Source organism: Triturus cristatus, chromosome 1_2 (assembly GCF_964204655.1).
Source record: "Triturus cristatus chromosome 1_2, aTriCri1.1, whole genome shotgun sequence".
Classification (NCBI taxonomy): domain Eukaryota; kingdom Metazoa; phylum Chordata; class Amphibia; order Caudata; family Salamandridae; genus Triturus; species Triturus cristatus.
In genome coordinates, this window is record NC_140580.1 from 910,320,253 (window position 1) to 910,341,455 (window position 21,203).

The following is a 21,203-nucleotide window of genomic DNA, read 5'->3' on the forward strand; positions in this document are numbered from 1 at the left end:
CTTTATATATATTTTCTAAGCAAAAATACTGTCCATATTGGCGTGTTTATTTCCCCAGAAGAGAAGTCACAATGAGTCCACATATCTGCAGTCGTGATATTGCTTTAATTAAATGGCAAGAGACCAAATATTTGAGAGTGAACTGGGGAGTGAATGATGGCGTGACCATGAGATATAAGGAATAAACTAACCTCTACAACGACATAGCTGCTGAAACACACAGCAGAGTCACCTCGAATTTCCGTGACTTTATAAAGGAACCAGGCCTTTGGTGCGGTCCCTGAACTCCAGTGTCTTGCAATGATAATTCCTCAGAGCATATAGCAGGGGACATTTAGTGCCAAGTATTTGTATATTTAGTCGACCCGACACCAGGCACAGATAGTTTATATTTATGTGTAAGAATATGTTGTAAATGTATTTCCATTTATATTTGAGAATGAAGAACAAAGGCGGTTGGCATTGTTTATTTGGAGTTCTTTTGCTTGCGCCTTCGGGCAGGAAACAGTGCAACCTCCCAGAGGCATTGCCACTCTCTGACTCATAGCGCCTCACCGTGGCCACTAGAGACAAAGCACCCTCATGAAGGGCAGAACCATAGGTCCTTCATAAGTGCGCCGCTCCCTCGGCTATGCTGGGCCTTCACCTTTCCGGACGGGCCACTATGAGCATAACTGTGAAAGAAAGGGGCGGGCGGTCCGATTTACGCAGAGAAATGCCTCAGAACATACCTGCACTTCAATAAAATATATTTTACAACAATGACCCGGGCTAAGCCTCCCTTGGTGTATAATTCAATCCTCGGGCATCCCCTGCATGGTTTGAACGTTTAAGAAGATTTATGGTGCGCTCAGATACAGATGCTACCGAAACTATAGTGAGTTACGGCGGGGACGGCTCGCGGCCCGTATCACAGGCACGGAGCAGGGCGCAAGGCGAGACAGTGAGATGAAAACAGGCCAGGTGAAATGCGTGACAGAGGTGGGTGTACTAAGGCTTATTTATGACAGCACTCTGCAAAGGGAAGAGGGCACAGCTCGGATCGCACTCCCTCTCCCCACTGCCAGCCAACACCAGTCAGAGCGCTGCCCTCTCTGTGCGTTTTAAATCATGCGAACCCAAATTATAGACACATATATGAGTTAACGTATTCTCAGGAGAGAATCTCATGACCGTCCCTTCACAGTGCCACTTTCTTAAATGTAACAACTTTCAGTGAGCTCTGCACACATTGTGCACACACTGCAAGTACAAGTGTTCGGAAAAATACATTTCCATTGCAGACATTAGACGCCATATCCAAGATATTTAAACAGGGGGAACCAGCAGCCTGCACAGTGTACACATGGAAACCAGCAGCCTGCAGCCTGCACAGTGTGTGTCGAATGTTTCTTCCCGAGGTCACAAGTTGTCGTTTTAGAAAAAGCAACAGTCAGATCTCTGTTTGCCCTCAAGGTAGCCAGAGATTTCCCAACCCATCATCTGAAAATGTCATAATTGTATCAAATCGCCGCAAAATGAGATTAAAGTAAGAAAGATGGTGTAAATTATACGGCAATTCGTGGAAAACGATCGCTTTAATGATACCCGATGTCAATGTTTGTTGTTTCTTCCCTGCGAACAGCCGCACAGTGCCTTGTGCTCTCCTTATGTGCAGCCCCTTCTCTTAACAAGGGAGGTCGGCCGGGCTGGCGCGCAGTGCACGTGCGCACGCATGGCGGCGTGCTTTCACTTTAAACTCTGTTTAAAGTGAAAGCACGTGTGTTTAAAAAGATGGCAGAGGACTGTCCACTGTCCTTACATGCACGCGCATGCTGTTAGGTTTGGACAAATGGCGAGAGCAGCCATCTTTGTCCATCCCTGCGCGTGCATGTAAGGCTTTGGGAGAATCGATTCCAAAAGGTCCTCTCTTGCGAGAGCAGTGCATGCGCTGCTTTCGCCAGACGAGACCTCAAAAGAAGACGTGCCTTCGCCTAAACGTAGAGGTTGTATTCCTGCAATAAAATCTTTACATTTAAAAATACATCATCTGCAGCTTATACATTTAATGGAGCAAAGTGGGCACTTGGTAGAAGGCAGGTATACTTAGAGAAGCTCTAGAGTCCCTTTGGAGTTTTAATGCACATCATAGGAAAATATAATCCTATTGATGAAAAGAGATGGTGTGTTTGGCTTTGAAATATTGTAACCGGAAACAGCGTTTAAGCAAAAAAAAAAAAAAAATTGTAAAATAATATATTTGGCCCTTTAGCCCTGGCACAGAAGTGTACGTTTGTTTAGGCAGAAGTCCACAGTTAGGCAAATTTCATTCACTCACAGTGAAAGGGAGCCCATGGCTGATGAGGGCTATCCCATGGGTGTAGGCAAAGTGTGAATGACCGTTGACCAGACAAATGGATGTAGAGCACAGACCCAAAGCTCCTCTATAAAAGGTGTATCGCAGCGGCCAGGGCGACTGACTCTGAAACCTGGGGGCTCACGGTTCGATCCCCAGCTGCAGATCAGCCCAGCAGCATGTGACTCTGGTTACTAGCCTCCTTAATCTTCCTGATGGCCCCCAGCGCCTTGACACCCTCAGGTATTTGTTCGCACTTTACAAATACTGGACATTTGTATCTATGTAGAGAATCATTATTTTTCTTGAATACACGAGTCTGGCAAACCAGCTACTGCTGTCTCTAGATCAGACTTTACAAAACAAACATCCCTGCTAATCCAGACGCAGACAAATACAATGCTTTTGTTTTTCATAAATGAGATAACCAGCTTTTAGAATGTTCACTTGCATTGTCTTTAGTGGGAGATGAGACAGCCGATTTGCCCAGGATCACACTATTTGGTCAAGCCGGGAGGCTACCATGTAAAGCCACATCCCTGTCTCACAGTCATAAAAATAAGACATAGAACACATATTTTCCTTAGTGGCATATTTTAAAAATATAAAATATGCATAATTCAAAATCTCTGGATGACTGGCAGAATGATAAAAGCTATTTAAAGATCCGATTGAAGCATTCCCTGCTCCTAGAGTTACAAAGGGAATTTCAAAGTCACAAGGAAGACATTCTCTGTGATTGGCAGCTAAGGTCAGTGACGTTTGGTGTGAAAGTAAGCAAAATAAATACACGAAACGCTTTTATCTGCCAGACCCTGAAAACACAAAGGCAAAGACAGCAGGACACACAGCAAGGACCCTCCTGGCTGCAAACTGTTCAAAACACATCGAGACTTGATTATTTGCATGGCTACCGGAAGGCATTTGCACAAAGGAAGTCTAAATACACAGAGGTCATGCCCTGTTGACCTCTGTGCACTCTCTCCTTTCTCCATTCCTGGTTTTCCCTCAGAAGCTGAAGCCTCCCTTCTGAGCCACAGACCCTGCCTGGCCTGCTATGCTGCCTCTTATACTGAAGCCTGCGTCATCATGTGTGTTTTTTCATCTCTGCAGGGCATTGGCTTTCTTTCTCTGTTTAATGCCGTTGTTAAACAGCTTCTGTATTCTGTCAGAAAGCACTTGCTGTAAGTACAGTAGCGCGGTTAACAAGGCACCCCCGGGGCCCGGCCTCTGGCTGGCTGTCTGCCCGTGTAATGATTTCCAAAGAGGTAAATCTATTAATGTGCTCTCGGCGGGAAGAGATGCCGCGCGAAAAGAGCCAATGCCAGCCGCGGATCCTGGGAAACGGAAGATCACTGAGAGCACCAATTACTCCTAAGAGCTGCGCAGTGACCTCTTCAGACCCATCCGTGCTCTGGATCACGTCCCTGGGTTCTACAACATGATCTAGCGCTGCAGTGAAGGCCTGCACAGAAAGTCCATAGAGCGTTTGGTAGGAAAAGCAGCCATTTTACCTTGACCCAGATGGACGACTTGTTACGTCATAACTTTCTAAGCAGGGAATGGGCATCCAAGCGAGACCGCACATTCCTACCTGAAGGCTCCTGGCTCACTTACCCTCAGAGTAACTTCATGTCCAAATTAAGGGAGGAGAGACCAAGGCCTGATTATTTTATCTAGCCCCGGTCTTTACTTCCCACTACCCACATAACTTAAAAGTAGTCCCATTGTTCCTAGATTTACTCACAGTCACAGCCCTTACTATGAGGTGCGTCCAGCTTCGCCATTGTTAAGTCTAAAGCAGAGATCACTCCGTGTTTACCCACCTTCTCCAGGAACGAACATATAGTGACACGTTGCCCATAATCCTCCACCCACAGCAACGTGATTGGAGCCGTGTACGGTTGGTGATGATAAAGAGTACCACTATGATGGAACTACAACCAAGTAATCTATAAATTGCTTGCACGTTACTCGACTTTGTCCAATTTCTTTGTGTGAGGTAAGCCAAATCTTCAAGCTGACTGAAAAACCCGCCAAACCCCAGACAGCCACACAGGGTACACCACCAGCCCGAAACAGCAAGGAAAGAGCCATTTCAACCTTCAAAATATATTGACTGACAATTACACTGGGAGTGGCGGCGTGACAGCCCTGCAAATCGTTAGTTGAGGGGTACCTTCAATTTGTCCAGAGCTTAAATTCCCCTGATTGACCCATCCTTAATTCACGCGAATGGGGTCAGACACATTAGATCGCACTGAAGTACTAATGGAAGCAGTGGATTTCTTGCAGCTATGCCTGGACAAGACAAAGTTAATAAAGAAGCTATGGCAAAGCCAATAGGTCAACATCAGCAAAAACAAAAAGGAAAAGCTGAACTAAAGGGCCACAGCGTGATGATTAGTATGCGAGCAGGCAGGCAGTCATTGCTACGAATGCACATGTATGCGTCATGCCATTGTAGTGACCATTTTTAGGTCTCGCCAACACAGCGCATTCACTGTGCTGGAAGGCGTATTGTTTACCATTCAGTAGGCTTACAACTTGCCCACAGAATACCTTTAGTTATTTTCGTTGTCACTGTCATTTGTGTAATCTTTCGATTGTTTAGCTCCTGTAGGCTTACCTTCCTTTCTGTGTTAGCTCCTCCCTGGAGCAGGGGCCAACTTTGTGTGTTCATCCTCGTCTGTGTTCTTCCTTGTTGTTAGACTTGGCCCTTTTTGCAGGGTTATCCCTGAACTTTTTGCCTGTTTTTGTTGGTTTTAGGACTCTGGGCACTTTGCCACTGCTGATCAGTGTCAAAGTGCAAGTGCTCCCTGTATAAAGTATTCTGGTAATTGGTTGTCCATAATTGGTATGTTTGCCTTACTAGTAAAGTCCCTAGTAAAGTGCACTATGTGTGGCAGGGCTGGTAATGCAAATGCTACTAGTGGACCTGCGGTACAAAAGGGGGTGGTGATGGACGGAGCATCAGAACCAATCAAACACTCACACCCAGTCAACAGATCTGGGTTTAATCCATCACCGTTCTTTAGCCCACTCTGCCACCCCAGTTCAAACATGGCCATATGCAAATCAGTCTGACCCTGTGCCTCCTGGTAACAGTCCAGCCCGAACTGTCAAGCCATGCCTTCCCTGGACCGGAAACCAGCTTCCTAGGACCGGTTTCTGGCATTTGTTCAGGGTATGCTCAGACGTGAGTCCCTTGCTCACTTTGCCACTGGATTCAAGCAAGCCTGGTTGAAGACGGCTGAAATGCCAGAAACCGGTCCTAGGAAGCTTGTTTCCGGTCCAGGGAAGGCATGGCTTGGCAGTTCGGGCTGGACTGTTCCCATGAGGCACAGGGTCAGACTGATTTGCATATGGCCATGTCTGAACTGGGGTGGCAGAGTGGGCTAAAGAACGGTGATGGATCAAACCCAGATCTGTTGACTGGGTGTGAGTGTTTGATTGGTTCCGATGCTCCGTCCATCACCACCCCCTTATGTACCGCTTTGTTCACCATAAGTTGGCAGGGTATGCTCAGACGTGAGTCCCTTGCTCACTTTGCCACTGGATTCAAGCAAGCCTGGCTGAAGACGGCTGAAATGCCAGAAACCGGTCCTAGGAAGCTTGTTTCCGGTCCAGGGAAGGCATGGCTTGGCAGTTCGGGCTGGACTGTTCCCAGGAGGCACAGGGTCAGACTGATTTGCATATGGCCATGTCTGAACTGGGGTGGCAGAGTGGGCTAAAGAACGGTGATGGATCAAACCCAGATCTGTTGACTGGGTGTGAGTGTTTGATTGGTTCTGATGCTCCGTCCATCACCACCCCCTTTTGTACCGCTTTGTTCACCATAAGTTGGCAGGGTATGCACAGACGTGAGTCCCTTGCTCACTTTGCCACTGGATTCAAGCAAGCCTGGCTGAAGACGGCTGAAATGCCAGAAACCGGTCCTAGGAAGCTTGTTTCCGGTCCAGGGAAGGCATGGCTTGGCAGTTCGGGCTGGACTGTTCCCACGAGGTACAGGGTCAGACTGATTTGTATATGGCCATGTCTGAACTGGGGTGGCAGAGTGGGCTAAAGAACGGTGATGGATCAAACCCAGATCTGTTGACTGGGTGTGAGTGTTTGATTGGTTCTGATGCTCCGTCCATCACCACCCCCTTTTGTACCACTAGTGGACCTGCAGCACTAATTGTGCCACCCACATAAGTAGCCCTAAAGAGAGAACTCAGGCCTGCCACTGCAGTGCCTGCGTGCTGCTTGCCAACTGCCATGTTGTCCTGACAAGTGCACCCATTTGCCAGGCCTTACCCTTCTCTTTCCATGCACATCAGACACCGCTATGGTAGGCCCAAGGTACCCCCCTAGGCAGGGTGCAGTGTCTGTGAAAGGTAGGACATGTACTGAGATGTGTACCATATCTTAACAGTAAAATACTCTCCATTTCGTTTTTCACTGTTTCAAGGCCATCTTGCCCATAGGACGGAATGGGGAAGGCTGTGTAATATGCTTCCAGCCTATCTTCCCATAGGCTTAAGATGGAGAGGTGAAGTTTAGTGTGCCTGAACTCACAATTTAATAACACGTCTTTTTTTTTAAGTTGGTTTTTGAATTGCGTGTTTAGAAACCACGCTTTTAGAAGTGGCTGGTTTTCTTGTTGTAACAATTCTGTGTGTCTTTGCCTGGTTGTGGATTGACTGTCTGGATTTGAATATGATAACATCTGGGAAGTGTCTTGACCCAGGGGAGGGGTAGGTGAAACAGCAACAGGCTGACCTACATCTGGAGTGTAGGGGGGAGGAGTAGCCCCTGGAGGTGAAGAGGCCTTGGCTGCTGCCATAAAACAATGGCTCCATCTCCTGCTGAGTGATTGAGGAACCAGACCCCCACTATCAAAGGAAGAAGGTGCCACTGGCAGGGAGACTCCCAGAACTGATTTAAACAGGGCCAGTGCCCCCTGAACACAAAGACTTCAAAGACATTTAGGGGTATAACTATGAGAACTGAAACCCCTGAACGTTGGACTGATCAAGACTGAAAAAGATTGAAACTACTTCGCGCTCAAGAGGAACCTCTGCCAAGGAATAATAGCTGAAGAGACTGAAGAGAAGGACTGACCCTTGCTGTGTGTTCTGGGGCTGGCCTGCAGTTTGCTTATTTAACTAAGGAGATGCTAAGGGACTTTGCTGTGTGCTGTGTCCCCCTGCTTGAAAGGACTTTGCTGAGTGCTGTGTCCCGAACCAACGTTTCTCCAAGGAACATAAAAGTTTCCAAGTGAGTCTCCATGACGCTGTGTGTGTGTGCTTCGTGCAGCCTGAGTCCATTGTGAGCAGTGCCCTGTGATCGTATGCAACCGCAGTCCAAATGAGTCTCAGCGACGCTGTGTGCGTGTGCTTCGTGCAGCCTGAGACCTTCATGAGGATTGCCCCATGATCGTGTACACCCAGAGTCCAAGTGAGTCTCAGCGATGCTGTGTGCGTGTGCTTCGGGCAGACTGAGACCTTCGTGAGGATTGCCCTGTGATCGTGTACACCCGGAGCTCAAGTGAGTCTCAGCGACGCTGTGTGCATGCAGCCTGAGACCTTCGTGAGAATTGCCCCGTGACTGTGTGTCCCGGAGCATTCTTGTTCTCTGCTTTGATCGACAGCGTGACCAGAAGTGCTGCGATCGTCATTGCCATCGGCTCGGACCGGCATCCCCAGAGGAGCTGTGAGAATTCACCACTGCCGGCCCGAGCCTGCCTTTGCCAAGGAGAGACCTCAAACCATCACAGTCGGGGGTCCGAGTTCCACTGCCCAAGATCAACAAGTCACACCAGAGGCCCAAGCCGCGAGGAGAGGAGAGTGAGATCGCACCCCCAGGTAACGCTCAGCGAGCAGGCGTGTGTTGCCGCCTGTGGAGGGGTGCGGGCTACGAGAGAAACTCTCTCGGCCTTTCCCATCTTTGCAGCGCGAGCCTCCGCTTAAGTCCGTATCGCGGCCCGTACTTGCCGAGGAGTGGCAGTACCGGGGCCGGAGTGTGGAGTCGCACTTTGTTTTCCATCATAACAGTGTTGGGGGCATATTGTGGCAGTAGCTGACCGCGAGTCAGTAAGAGTGGCAAAGAGACCGTCCAGAGCACCGCGATCTGTGCCGAAGTACATTATTTTTGCATTACAAACTGCCTGATTGTTGCATTACGAAGTGCATTATTTTTGCATTACGAACTGCCTGATTGTTGCATTATGAATTGCATTATTTTGCATTACGAACTGCCTGATTGTTGCATTACGAATTGCGATATTTTTGCATTACAAACTGCCTGATTGTTGCATTACGAATTGCATTATTTTTACATTACGAACTGCCTGATTGTTGCATTACGAATTGCATTTTGTTTGCATTACGAACCGCCTGATTGATGCATTACGAATTGCCTGATTCTTGCATTACGAACTGCATAGCATTGCATCAGGACTGCATTAGATCATCGAGAATTGCTCATTGATACTGCAAGAACCTACAAGTGCTTGCTGGCCTAATAACCAGCAAGGTGAAGTATTACAAATACGCATATGTTGGATTTTTATTGTTTGTTCTCATCGTATCTTTCCTTTATAAACATATAATTGTTTTTATGAAACTCGTGTGGAGTCCATTTGTGGTGTTATCACTGTGTTACTGAGAGCGTGGTTGCAAATATTTTACACATTTGCCTTGAAGATAAGCCTGGCTGCTCGTGCCAAGCTACCAGGAGGTGATCAGGGGTTATCAAAGAGGGTGTCCCTCCTTTCCCTGACTAGAAGCAAGGGTCCCTATTTGGACGAAGGCCACTGCCTCAGCCAACTAGAGACCCCCAGTTCTAACACTTGTCTTTTTGCAATACATCTTTTTTTATAAGCGTTTCCGTATTATCTGTGGATGTGCAATGTGTTTTCCTACTTTTAACGCAGGCATACAGCTTCTTATTTATGTTGCTTTCATCCCACCTGCCATCTCTATTGAAACTTATTTACTTACACTCACAACTGTACTACTCTACGCCACTCAACTCTTTACTAATCCAATCAATCAATCAATCAATCAATCAATCAATCAATCAATCAATCAATCAATCAAATAGCTTTATTTCAATAATCAAGTATCATAACAGCAAAATGATCATAAAAACAGTAATAAAAACAAGTATATACAATAGGTGCAGGGACAGTTTACAAAATTTGATTATCTTGTTAGTGAACTAACAGTGATATGCTAATGCTCGATCCAAGAAATTTCATTTGTATACTTAGTAATTTTTAAGCAGAATATAATAAGTAGATTTAATTAAAAGGAGAGTAAGAAAGAACATGCTTCATATACAGCTATTTGATGTCATTTAAAAGGATTAAAAAAAAGTAGAGGAAACCAACATAGGGTGGTACAGTCACATTTCCATTTTACACCTCCCTACCCAAAAATTTAGATCTAATAAGCCAGATACAGCCGAGGTACTTTGCCACACCACATACAAAAAAGAGCTCTAGGGTCTGATTTCAAGATCCGCAAGGCAGTAATATGAGCTGTGGTGCCCAGTTGTCTGCAAATTGGTTTAAGCCACTTTGATCTAGCCCTTGAATATGGTGCGCATACAAACATGAGGTGGGCCACACTCTCTTTTGGTGCCTCACATCAGGGGCAGTCTGCGAGTGTCTGGCGCGGAGGACTCCATTTTGCAGTAAGCTCACGTACCAAAAGAGAGCCCACTCTAAACTGTAGCATGCCCTATCTCTTGGAATTTGAATAAAATCTAGGTACGACTCTAAAAATATATGTTGTTTAAACGGGTAAAATTCATCTGCCATCCTCCCTAGATTTGGGTTACTGAGTTCCTGCGTATCAACCCAAAGCCAGTATGCTTTTTTAAGTTCATCCTTACTGGGCGGGTTCTGGCCTTCACAACAGCTTCTGAGTCCCAATGCAAGCACAAGTTTCTTGACATTATTAAGCCAGTTAACCCTATGATTGCAGTCCAGACCAATTACCTCCATGAGTGCGGCGGCATACCTAGTGAGTTCAGGAGTTCGTAGCAGCCAGGCCCAATAAAGCAATGGCCGTGATCTGGCAATATCTTTAAAAGAGTGTCTTCCCATGTCACTCATCAGAGGCTTAAGTGCAACATTACGGGGAAGACTCACAAGCTCTCTCAAGAACTTATGTTCCGAACTGCAAATCTCTTGCACATTGTTAAACCCCCACAATTCCGCACCATAACGGGCAGAACTTACCGCCCTTCCTGCATAGATCGTGAGCGCTGGGGCAACAGGTCTGCTACATGTGCAACGATGTTCTCTACCTATTGCTCCAGACACACGCCTGTGATTTAAAAGCATCTTGTTAATGTGGGGATTCCACTGCATTGTATCGGAAAGCTGAATACCCAAATAATCAAAAGTACTAACTCTTTCTAGAGGTGTTTCACCCAGGGAGAAGATGTGCCTAAAGGGCTTATAGGGGTTGAATGTCATTAGTTTGGTCTTCGTAGTGTTAATAGTCAGCCCCCTTAGAGAGCAAAAAAGATGGTACCTGTCTAAAAAGGTTCTGCAACCCGACCGGGGTCTTAGAAATCAACAAGGTGTCATCAGCGAAGAGGAGTGTGGGTATCCTATCTCCTGCCAGGGCCGGGGCGTCGGATGGAATTTCCTGAAGAAAAATAACCACCCCGTTCACATATAAAGAGAACAGGGTGGGCGCCATAACACAGCCCTGGCGTATTCCTCTATTCACTGGGATTTTTTGGGTTTTTTGTTCTTGTGACCCCCATCTCACTTGGGCGTAATTGCCCTCGTGCAATCGGACAAGCAGATTCAAAATAAATGCAGGCATACCCTTCTCAGCCAAAACTTTCCATAGTTGTCCCGGGGGACCAAATCGAAGGCAGGCTTTAGATCGATGAAGGCAAGATAGAGACTGCCTCCACCTATCACGACTACATTCCAATAGATGAGGAGCAGCCTAAACACCTGATCCATTGTTCTGGTTTTGGTCCTAAAGCCCGCCTGGTATTGGGAAAGAATAATCTCTTCCTCAGCCCAGGAGTGAATCCTCTGAAGCAATACCCTGCCAACTACTTTTTGGATAGCATCAATCAAGCTAATCGGTCGGTAGTTGGCAGGGTCCTCCCTGGCCCCCTTCTTAACAATAGGCACCACTTCGGCTCCCTTCTTTACTAATCCACTCTATGCCATTGCACTCTACGCCAATTCACGCTATGCTTCTCCAGCCTACTGTATGCCATTCTACACCAACAGCTACTCAACGCAGCTCCATTCTACCTAACTCTACTCTATACACTCCACTTTACTCTTTGCCACTCCACTCTACTCCACTTTACACCACTTTACTCTGTGCCACTGTACACTATGCCACTCCACTCTATAAGACTCTACCCCACTCTATGACACACCACTCTACATACCTCCACTCTACACCACTCCACTCTACTCTATGCCACTCTACTCTACTCCACTCTATGCCACTTCAGACTACTCTACGCAACTCCACTCTACGCCATCCACTCTGTGCCCCTCCACTCTACTTTAAAACATTCTACTCTGCACCACTCTAATCTATGCCACTCTATTTCCACTTTACTCTATGTCACTCTACTCTAAGACGCTCCCCTCTGTGCCACTCCCCTATGGCAGTCCACTCTTTGCCACTTTACTCTACTCTAGGCCACTCTACTCAACTCCACTCATTGCCACTCTACTCTATGCCACTCTACCCTATGGTACTCCACTCTATGCCACTCTATACCTCTCCACTCTACTCCACTCTATACACTATACTCTACTCTCCTCTACACCACTCCGCTCTGCGCCACACCACCAACATAGCTAAAAGACATTGGCAAAGCCATCTTGGAGCGGTACATTATAAAAAAGACATTGGCAAAGCCATCTTGGAGCGATACATTATAAAATATAAAAAGTGCACAAAAGCACAATGTGGAGGGACCCAGTAGCAAGAACAAAAATAAATAATAATAAAAAAACCTGTAACGGTGAGGTGCAGGAAGTAGTGTAGGAGCAGGGCGATGGTGCAGCTCAATGCCCAGTGGTGACTCAATACCAGGGAAGCAACAGGCGAGTGGAGTAATACAAAAAGCGTGCAGGGTGGGAATGCGAGGAGGAAGTAGCACAAAGGGGACAGAGCATGAAAAAACATACACTCCAATGGATTCCTTCAAAAAAAAAAGAAGAATGTAGTTCCTTGATGTCGGCCATGGAAGCATAGAAGTCATCCAATTATCCAATCAAAAGGATAGTAAAAACGGTATAGTCCAGGTGCTAGCCAATCACAAAATGAAGAAAAAAGTTATTAAATAAGATGAAAACATAAGAAGATCAAAAGCAATCAAATTAGAAGCAAGCATATAAGATTGAAAACCAACGAATGAAAAGCTATGAGCCGACCCAAAGCTAGTCTAAATATTTGGTATTTTACACAATAGTTCTCTCAACAGCAAAGAGATAAAGCTGTCTCTAGGTGCGACCTAAAAAACCCTCTTTTAAATATTAATGTTGTACTCAATAGGCAGTTTGACAGGAGACAGATAAAGCTAGACCTATGAATATCTCTCTGTGGCAGCCAATCAAAAACAGGACCACAGCTGCTCCTCAGGCAAAATGGGATTATGAAAAAAGTAGCTGGCAACAAATTCTACTCCAAACAAGAGAACTTGGTCAAAGTATTATATGGAAAGAATGACTAAGGATTTGGCTAGGAAGGCCAAGGACTTGGAGAGTAAAACCAAAAGCAGTTCCTTGCACAACAAGGATTTCATTCGTCCAGATCTCCTGGTTCTTGTAACTGCTCTGAGGTAGACTGTCTTCATGGCCACAATTTTGAAGTTTATATATTCCACATGAATTGGAACAGCTTCAGCACCAAGGAAAGATCCCACATTGGACATAGGGGATTTGGGTAGAAGAAACTTTTCAGAAAATTGGTATCGAGGGATTCACCCTCAAAGCACCCCAAAAAGGATAATTAGGCTTTGATGTCTCTCAATGGGACATGAGAAACCACACCACAGCTCCAAAAAAGAAAACCTGTCTTGGATTAACTGCAGAATGAAAGATCCCACGCAGCTTTCTAGATGTACCCGCCTAGAGTAGCTAGTAGTGCATGGGTATCCAGTGTCTGTTAGAAGACTCAAAAGTGGAAGGGCACTTAGAATACTGTACCTGGAATGTGAGCTGTCTGGGGCGAAACTGTTTCAGAAGACCCTGGAGTCCATCTCATATGGACAAAACTAGTTATCCTGATGAGTCACTTCCTCAATCCCTTGTGACTTCCAGAAAAGAAGAAAAAGATGCCTGTAGCCAATAAAGGAAGGACGCTACTGTTGGGACCAGCGTAGAGAATCACTCTCCCAGGCTGGGAAGGGGCCACTAGTACTAATCTCTATCCTGATCTTCACCACTTCGCTTTGGAGAAGCAAAATGGGATTAAATACAAACAGTAGATCTTGTGATTATTGCAAATTCTATGTGTCAGAAGCCCTTTCAGAGGATCACGGAACACGCAGGAGCTACTGGGCCCAACTGTGGTGGTTGAGGCCTTTTACTCCTAATGGCCCAGGGACCAACCTACTATAGATTCTGAGCAGCTGGGCCAAGCACCCCTTCTGAACTTTTTCTCTCAGTGGAAGACGTGGTGGAATAGTCCAAGTCTCCCTCCGGTGGGGAGTAGATGTGGCTACAGATTAATAATCATGGTCTCACAACTCAAAATGCTCACAGTAGCAGCAATAAATTGTCGTCTAACAAAATACAGATTTTAGGAAAAAAAAGAAGACGGACTGCGAATGGCAACGGCTGCAGCAGCACATCCCTCGGTTCACTTGAGGCAGTGTTCCTTTGCTGGGGAGGTGTCAGGGAAGCAACACAGTAGGCCAATGCCCCTGTGATCCTGCAAACTGCTACCATGGGGCTCAGATACAGGCCCTTGATCTAGCGGCAGGGGCCAGGGAAGGGATCTGTTTTGTGGTCAAGTTAGTCACAAACCCAACTTGTTGTCCAATGTTGTGGGGGTCTGTGAACTGTTGCTATCATAAAAGGGGAGGGGTCGCATGCAGTACTGCAGGGGCTATAAGAGTTCAGGAGATGTTTCACTGTGAGTGTTCCTGCAAGGATGAATAATCGCTCTTGTGCATACACTTTTTGAAGATTCATTTGCAGCTGATATTTCGCCTCTTTGGTTCCATTCTTGTTTTGTCCGAAGCTTCTCCTTGGATCCCGGGTCGCTGGTCCTGGGCAGCCACGTTTACTGGGCTGGTCATGTGGTCCAGGAGTAAACCTTATCTAACCTGATCCACTAGAGAGGAAGCTAGCACCTCTGGGTCTACACCTCAAGTGAATCAAAGAATTGTTTTCAGAGTGCCAGCTTTTATACATGTTTACATGCTTTGGGAGAGCTGTGGGGAGGCCATAGCTGCCCATCATTAAACAGTATTGGTTTTAGGAGGAGGGGTAGTTTAAAATACGTACTCTGGACAAGTCTGTCTACATGCCGGACAGCGCTGATGCAGTGACATTAGTTCATTAAGTGACCCTGTATCTTCTTTCTTAAAAACCCAGGGAGAGAGAAGGAGAGCACAAAAATAGGAATAGATCCAGAACGCAGGGTCAGGGGTCACCCTACAAATGTAGATACTAGCTGTACCACAGACTCCAATGAAGACTACTCCAAATTCCAGCAGCAAGCCTTGATTCCTAAACTTGATTTTCATGCTGGAGTTGCTGTTCATCAAGAACGTTGGCCAACAAATCACTTTCTAATCCATTTAGCTCTTCTGGTGCCCTGGTCCAACTTGAAGCTTGCCTCTTTCTTGAGTGTCCATTTGCAATCATATATCTGCCCAGCTTGTGCCCTCACCCCCAGAGGCAGGAAGGGCACTGCGTGTAACCAGTGGCAGCCACCCCAAAACTCAAGTGGGATTGCAGGGGAGGAGGGGACTGGAGATTAGGGAAATAATTATAATTAAACAAACGTACCTGTTTCGACGCTGCTGGCTGCCTCGGTGCTCTTCTTCTTCCTTTAGGGTGTCCTAGCAGTCCCTTGGACACCAGCACAGGCTCCCTACCCAATCCTGGTGCTGCTCTGAATAGCATGAGAACTGCACCAGGATTGGTCTGATTGGCTTGGTTTGCCACTCAGACAGTGCCTGGGAGTCTGCACTGTTTCTCCAACCCGACTGTGCAACGCAGCCAGGTTGGAGAAACCTAAGTGCGCATGACGGTTTGGCCGGCCGTCACCATCATGCACACATACAGTGTGCACTACTCTTCCCCTGCTGCCATCATGGACCTGCACCGCCCAGACTTGGCTGGCTTTAGAGGGAAACAGGAAAACTAAAATGATAATAAAACCAATTCATTATCATTTTATTTTTCTCATTTCCCTCAGCTGGCTCTCAGCAGGGAGGACGACGCTTCTTCGCCATAGCGGATGAGCCGCCGCTGGGAGTAACGAGCGACTCTCCCCACCAGAGTCTGAGAGATGGAAAGCTCAGGCAGTGCAGGATGTGAGCACCAGAGACAGTCTCAGCATTCCTCCTTGAGCAGCCAGTCACAGTGACCCTGGCAGAGTAATCAAACAGTGTATTCAATTCTCACAAGAATGGGAACACCAGGCTGACAGACGCACCGCCCCTGTCCTTCAGCCTAATCCACACTTCGCTAAATTGAAAATGTGTTCATGTCTTCCACACAGAGAGCTTCTTAAAGCGTATACATTATTATTTTCAAATTACCATATCTGTGTTGTCAAATAGTCCACAACATTTCATATGAGCGGGAGGCACATTAAATGGCCCTAAAATTACATGGCTGACTTTTCCTTTAGATGATGCGGTTTCTGTTTGATTTTCCAATTATTGATTTCTGGCGCTTACCAATAAAGGCTTCATCCTGGGAATCCATATGTGGCCACCAAAAATAGTTGCTTAACAAATGCTATGTAGCAAATTCCCAGATGCCCCCTACATGCAATACATGGCAACTTAGCCCTTCATTTGCTTGTGATAAATGCTGTCTCAGAATCACATGTGCTTCGAGTGACAGCTCATCCTCTGCTTTGGCAAACCCATTAATTATTTTCCCACATGCCTATCCCTGGATCAGGCCAGCACAATACATCTTTTGACTTCTGACAAAACAGAATCATCCAAGTATGCACACAACAGTTCCCTTGCTGATAGGACACCAGTGCATCCCTGCAAGGTCTACTGCTGCTACCATGCACTCATGCTCATCGAACACACAACCATCATTCTCAACGCTGCTTGCTTGTCATCTTGACAAGCAAGCGACAAGGATACTGCTCCCTCCAGTAAAGTACCTAATATTAAAACTGTACTCCTGCCATTGTAAAGCAGCATTACTATTCTGGCTGATGCTTTTCCCAGACACCATTTATATAAGAGCGCTGTGGGCCATACAGGCTCTAAAAGTTTGATTATAATGAGTTTTTATGAGCTCTGTTGAATTACTTGACCCACAATGGGGAGGATCAAATCCTGGCTGCCCTCGCACACGATCCCCTATATTTTATGAATCTTAATTTTGTTGAGTTCCCGGACTATACACTTTTCTATGAGCATTTGCTTCCTTTGGGACCACGTTGTCTACCTCCAAGTATAGGTACCCCAGTGTGGAAGCATGGGCATGTGAGGCGAGGATGATCCAGCACCAAAACCCTCATGCAGACCAGGCTGCCGACTCAGGTCACGCTGTATACTCAGATCAACATGGCTCTGAAGAGGTTGGCGAATGTTCCTGTAAATGCATTGGCTTTGGCTTTCATTTTTCATTCGTGAAAGGGTACCCTGTATGGAGAGCAAAGTCAGCATTTTGGAATTCAAATTAGTGGTGAAAATCAGAGACTTGACTAATGATTGTGCACATGCGTGTCAATGATCTAGTGTAACTGGTGGTATAGAAGAAGGCAGAGGCGCAACTTAGCCAAATTTCGGGGGGGCTAAGAAAAGATTCGAGGGGGGAGATAATTTTTCAAGCAATAGGCAGAGTGGAGATGCAGGGCCTCTAAGAAGGGGTGAAACACTACAAAGCCTCATTAACAAGCAAATGGTCTTTTAAAGACCTGTGAAGTAATCGGGTACGGCTGTGTGTGTGCCCGGGAAACTGTCTCAGCCCGGGCTGCCACACACGACGGGAGGGGGGAGGGGGGTATGCTGAAGCCCTTTGAACCCAATGGGTGTTGCGCATCTAGAAGAAGGTCTTTGGGCCAGATGCATGACTGTTTTTAGCAGTCGCAAACGGAGACTCAGGCCGTTTGCGACTGCTAAACCATCTGTCAGCATGTACTAACCTTATTTTGCGAGACAGTAATCTATTACCGACTTGCAAAATAGGGTTTGCGAGTCACTATTAGGAAGGGCTGTTCCAAGGATGTCCCTACCTAATAGCGAGTCACAGTGGCATGTATGAATGTTTTGCGATCTGAATGCAGTCATAAAACATCCATATTTTACCAACTCCTTGAAGGTAGTCACAAACGGGAAGGGGTCCCTAAGGGACCCCTTACCCTTTGTGAATGTGGGCGCCAACATTTTTTTACAGCAGGTAGTGGTCCCATGGACCGCTGCCTACTCTTAAAAAATGAAAAGGACACTTTTTTTTGTTTTTAAATGCATCCCATTTTCCTTTAAGGAAAATAGGCTTCATTTCAGGAAAAAAATTGCTTTATTTAAAAAACAATCAGCAGGACATCATCCCTGCGGTTACAGGCCATCCCCAATGGGTCGCAAATTGCAACCGACCTCATGAATATTAATAAGGTAGGTAATTTGCGACCCCATTGGGACTCGCTAAATGTGTCAGCGACACATTAGTACATTTCATTTTGTGACTCGCTAAATGTGAGTCGCTAAAAATCACAATTTGCGCCAGGCTTTCGTTGAACAGTAAGTATAGATACTCAGTTTATCGGCCAGGTGGGTACAAGTCCTCTTGCACATTCTTACCAAGAGATTTTTATTGATTTTTAGTGGAACAGATTGTTAGAACATTGGAGTGCTGGCAGCTAAATTGAAGACATGAGATGGCAGAAAATCAACAATGGCAAGTATATAACTTTTACTCCAGCATTCGAATTGTTGCCTTTCTCTTTCTCCCTGTTTAATTTAAAACAGTCTTTCCTCAGTAAGCAGAATGCTCTAATAGCCTCACCTGTAATTGTGTAGAGGACTTTTACCGACTACTATAGGCCTCAGCAGTCTGCCATCATGATGTATTAAAAATTACACCACGCAGATGAGAGCACCACATTCAAAGAAAGCCACCCACCAATTGCTTGAAAACCTGAGACAATGCCTACAAGTTTCACTTTCATTACCACTTTAGATCCTGGGTGAACTTTAGACATCCTTCAGTGATGACTACTTGAGTTTGTGGCCTTCATCACCTAATGTGCGACTCACACAAACACCAAACTATCATGTTGCCCTAATGCATAAATCTCATTGGAGGATACTCAACAAAGTCCCTCCCTGATCTTATCAAACTCCAGGACACTGTTTTGGTCACAGATCCTGGTTGGAGTACATCATAGCTTTTGTTTCTATTGTGGTCTTACCCCAGTTTTCCGCCCCCTTTAAATGTTTCATGTGAAAATCCAATTGCAGCTCAGCAAGAGCTCAACGGCTACCATGATATTAAAATTCTGGGGTAAAGCGCCCTCCGGATTATCTCACCCCTTACCCACACCAGTGTTTTCCTCTTGGTCCTTCATTACACTCGGAGCTTTGTGTAGATGCCCCCTACACCCAATGCCACCTCGAGCTAGATTTGTAGCACTACTGCTCTCGCTCATACTGAGGCTGGCAATGTCAACCGTCCTCTAGGCGCTAGTTGTAAACTTCATAAGGGCCACTAGAACCTACAAAAGGGCTTGTAATATAAGAATGAATGTGCTTCTTTACCCTCTCCTTCTTCCAAATGTATAGCCTCAGCTCAGCGCCACGTCAACGTACGTAAGTAAGAGCACAGCTCAGAACCGTATATGTGGCACCAAACTTTCCCTTCACAGGCCACAGGCGTGCGCACGCGCATGCACACCATCAAACATGCATGCATGCTTAGACAGGGTTAAGCGCTACGAGGTCATACAACTGGCAGCAGTGCCACACAAATATCAAGTGGCAAGTTATCCATCATAGTATCTGGAAAAGTCATTGGGACAGCGTCCAGGGGTGCCAGCTCTTACATTGTGCTCACTGGGCACACAGCAGTGAACGCCAGGCCCCGCTGGAGCACCCCCAGTGAGGAGATGGACAAAGGAGGGGGGTTTCTAGGCCTGCATTAATGTCCCTAGTTATACTTTCTTATATGTTATGATTGGATGAACCCATTAAGGACAAATTGGAAAACACATTTTTGTTTTGCAAGCAAAATAGTTTGTGACACATCAGAGTTGATCCGAATAAAGAAACTAGTGGAATATTTTCAAACTCGTAGCAAACAATTAATTGAGACTATTTGTTGATAAAGAGGTGATTTTTTTTTTACTGTTTACCATTTTAACTACTTTGATCTAAGTGTTTATTTAATTTTTTTAAGTACTCAATTTAAATTGTTTGTGAAGCCACTGAGCCTTATTAATTGTGAGGACTTGTGTTACACTGTATGCGGATGAATCCCTTCTTCCACCGCCGAAGGCCTGGACTGTTCAGGCACCGCTACCCCTGGAGAGTTGATCATAGGAAGGGAGTCTGAACTAACCCTAGCAAGAAGCATTATCCCGCAATCTGGGCAGTTTCACACCGGGAACTCTCGACTATAGACAGGATCCGGGGGACTCACTGATTGTACATTTATTATTTAGGCAGCAAGAGATAAAGTTCTCTTCCCCAGACCTAACAAGGGAAGGAACCGAAAAGCATGAATAGCCTCTAATTGAGAATTCCTTTGCCCCACTGCCCGGCGATAAGGGCCTGCCATCCATCATCACACGTGTCAGCACTAAACTGCGGAGAACCACAGACCCCCCAAAGCCCTCACAAACTCTTCAGCTTCACAAACAAGTCTAAAGGTCAAGATTGGGGCAACCCCAGGCCTAAAGCTGATCAAACAAAACCCAGCCAACTCCACGGAATAAATCAAACACCAGCGTGTTACAGACAAACCTATCTCCATATGAAAAACCCACACAGTTGCCATAAAGCAAACAAAGCAAAAAAAGACACTCCTGAAATCAACTTGAAAAAATTATTGAAAATTTCAAAAGAACTGCAGCATACACACAACACCAGCCAGGTGCCTAATGTTGAAGATGTAAGGTTATATTATCAATAAAACCCTGCTCCACAGAGTTACAGATTATCAACGTGTGTCATTAAGAAGTCGCCCATATTAAGAAAGTGCAAACATGCTACAGTCATGGTAGAAGGTGCTATATAAATGCTGATAGCACTTAGCATTTGTGTGGCATCGACCTTTCACACAAGTCAGCCATTGACTTTCCAAGTATTTCCATCACACACCGGATTTGTGGCAGTGTGCAGGCAGTATGGTCAGTCGACAGTACTGGTAGTTTGTTCTGATGATCAGTTGGCAGGAACTGTTTTTGTGTGATTGCCATTTCAAGGTGGCAAAATTGTTTCTAATTATTTTTAGTTCTCACCTACCAGACAGCTCGAGCTGTTTAGTTGTGAAATACCTATTGTGAACTTACAGTGGATTTACAGTCCGCCCATTGCTTACCATTGGCTGGCTTTTTCGTCACTCTCATTTGTTTGCTTGTTATTTGATGGCTTGCTTCCTCCTCTTGATTTTTTTCCCTTCCCGTGTAGCATAGCCTTTTCTCAGCCTTTTGATTGGCTGCCTTTTATCCTT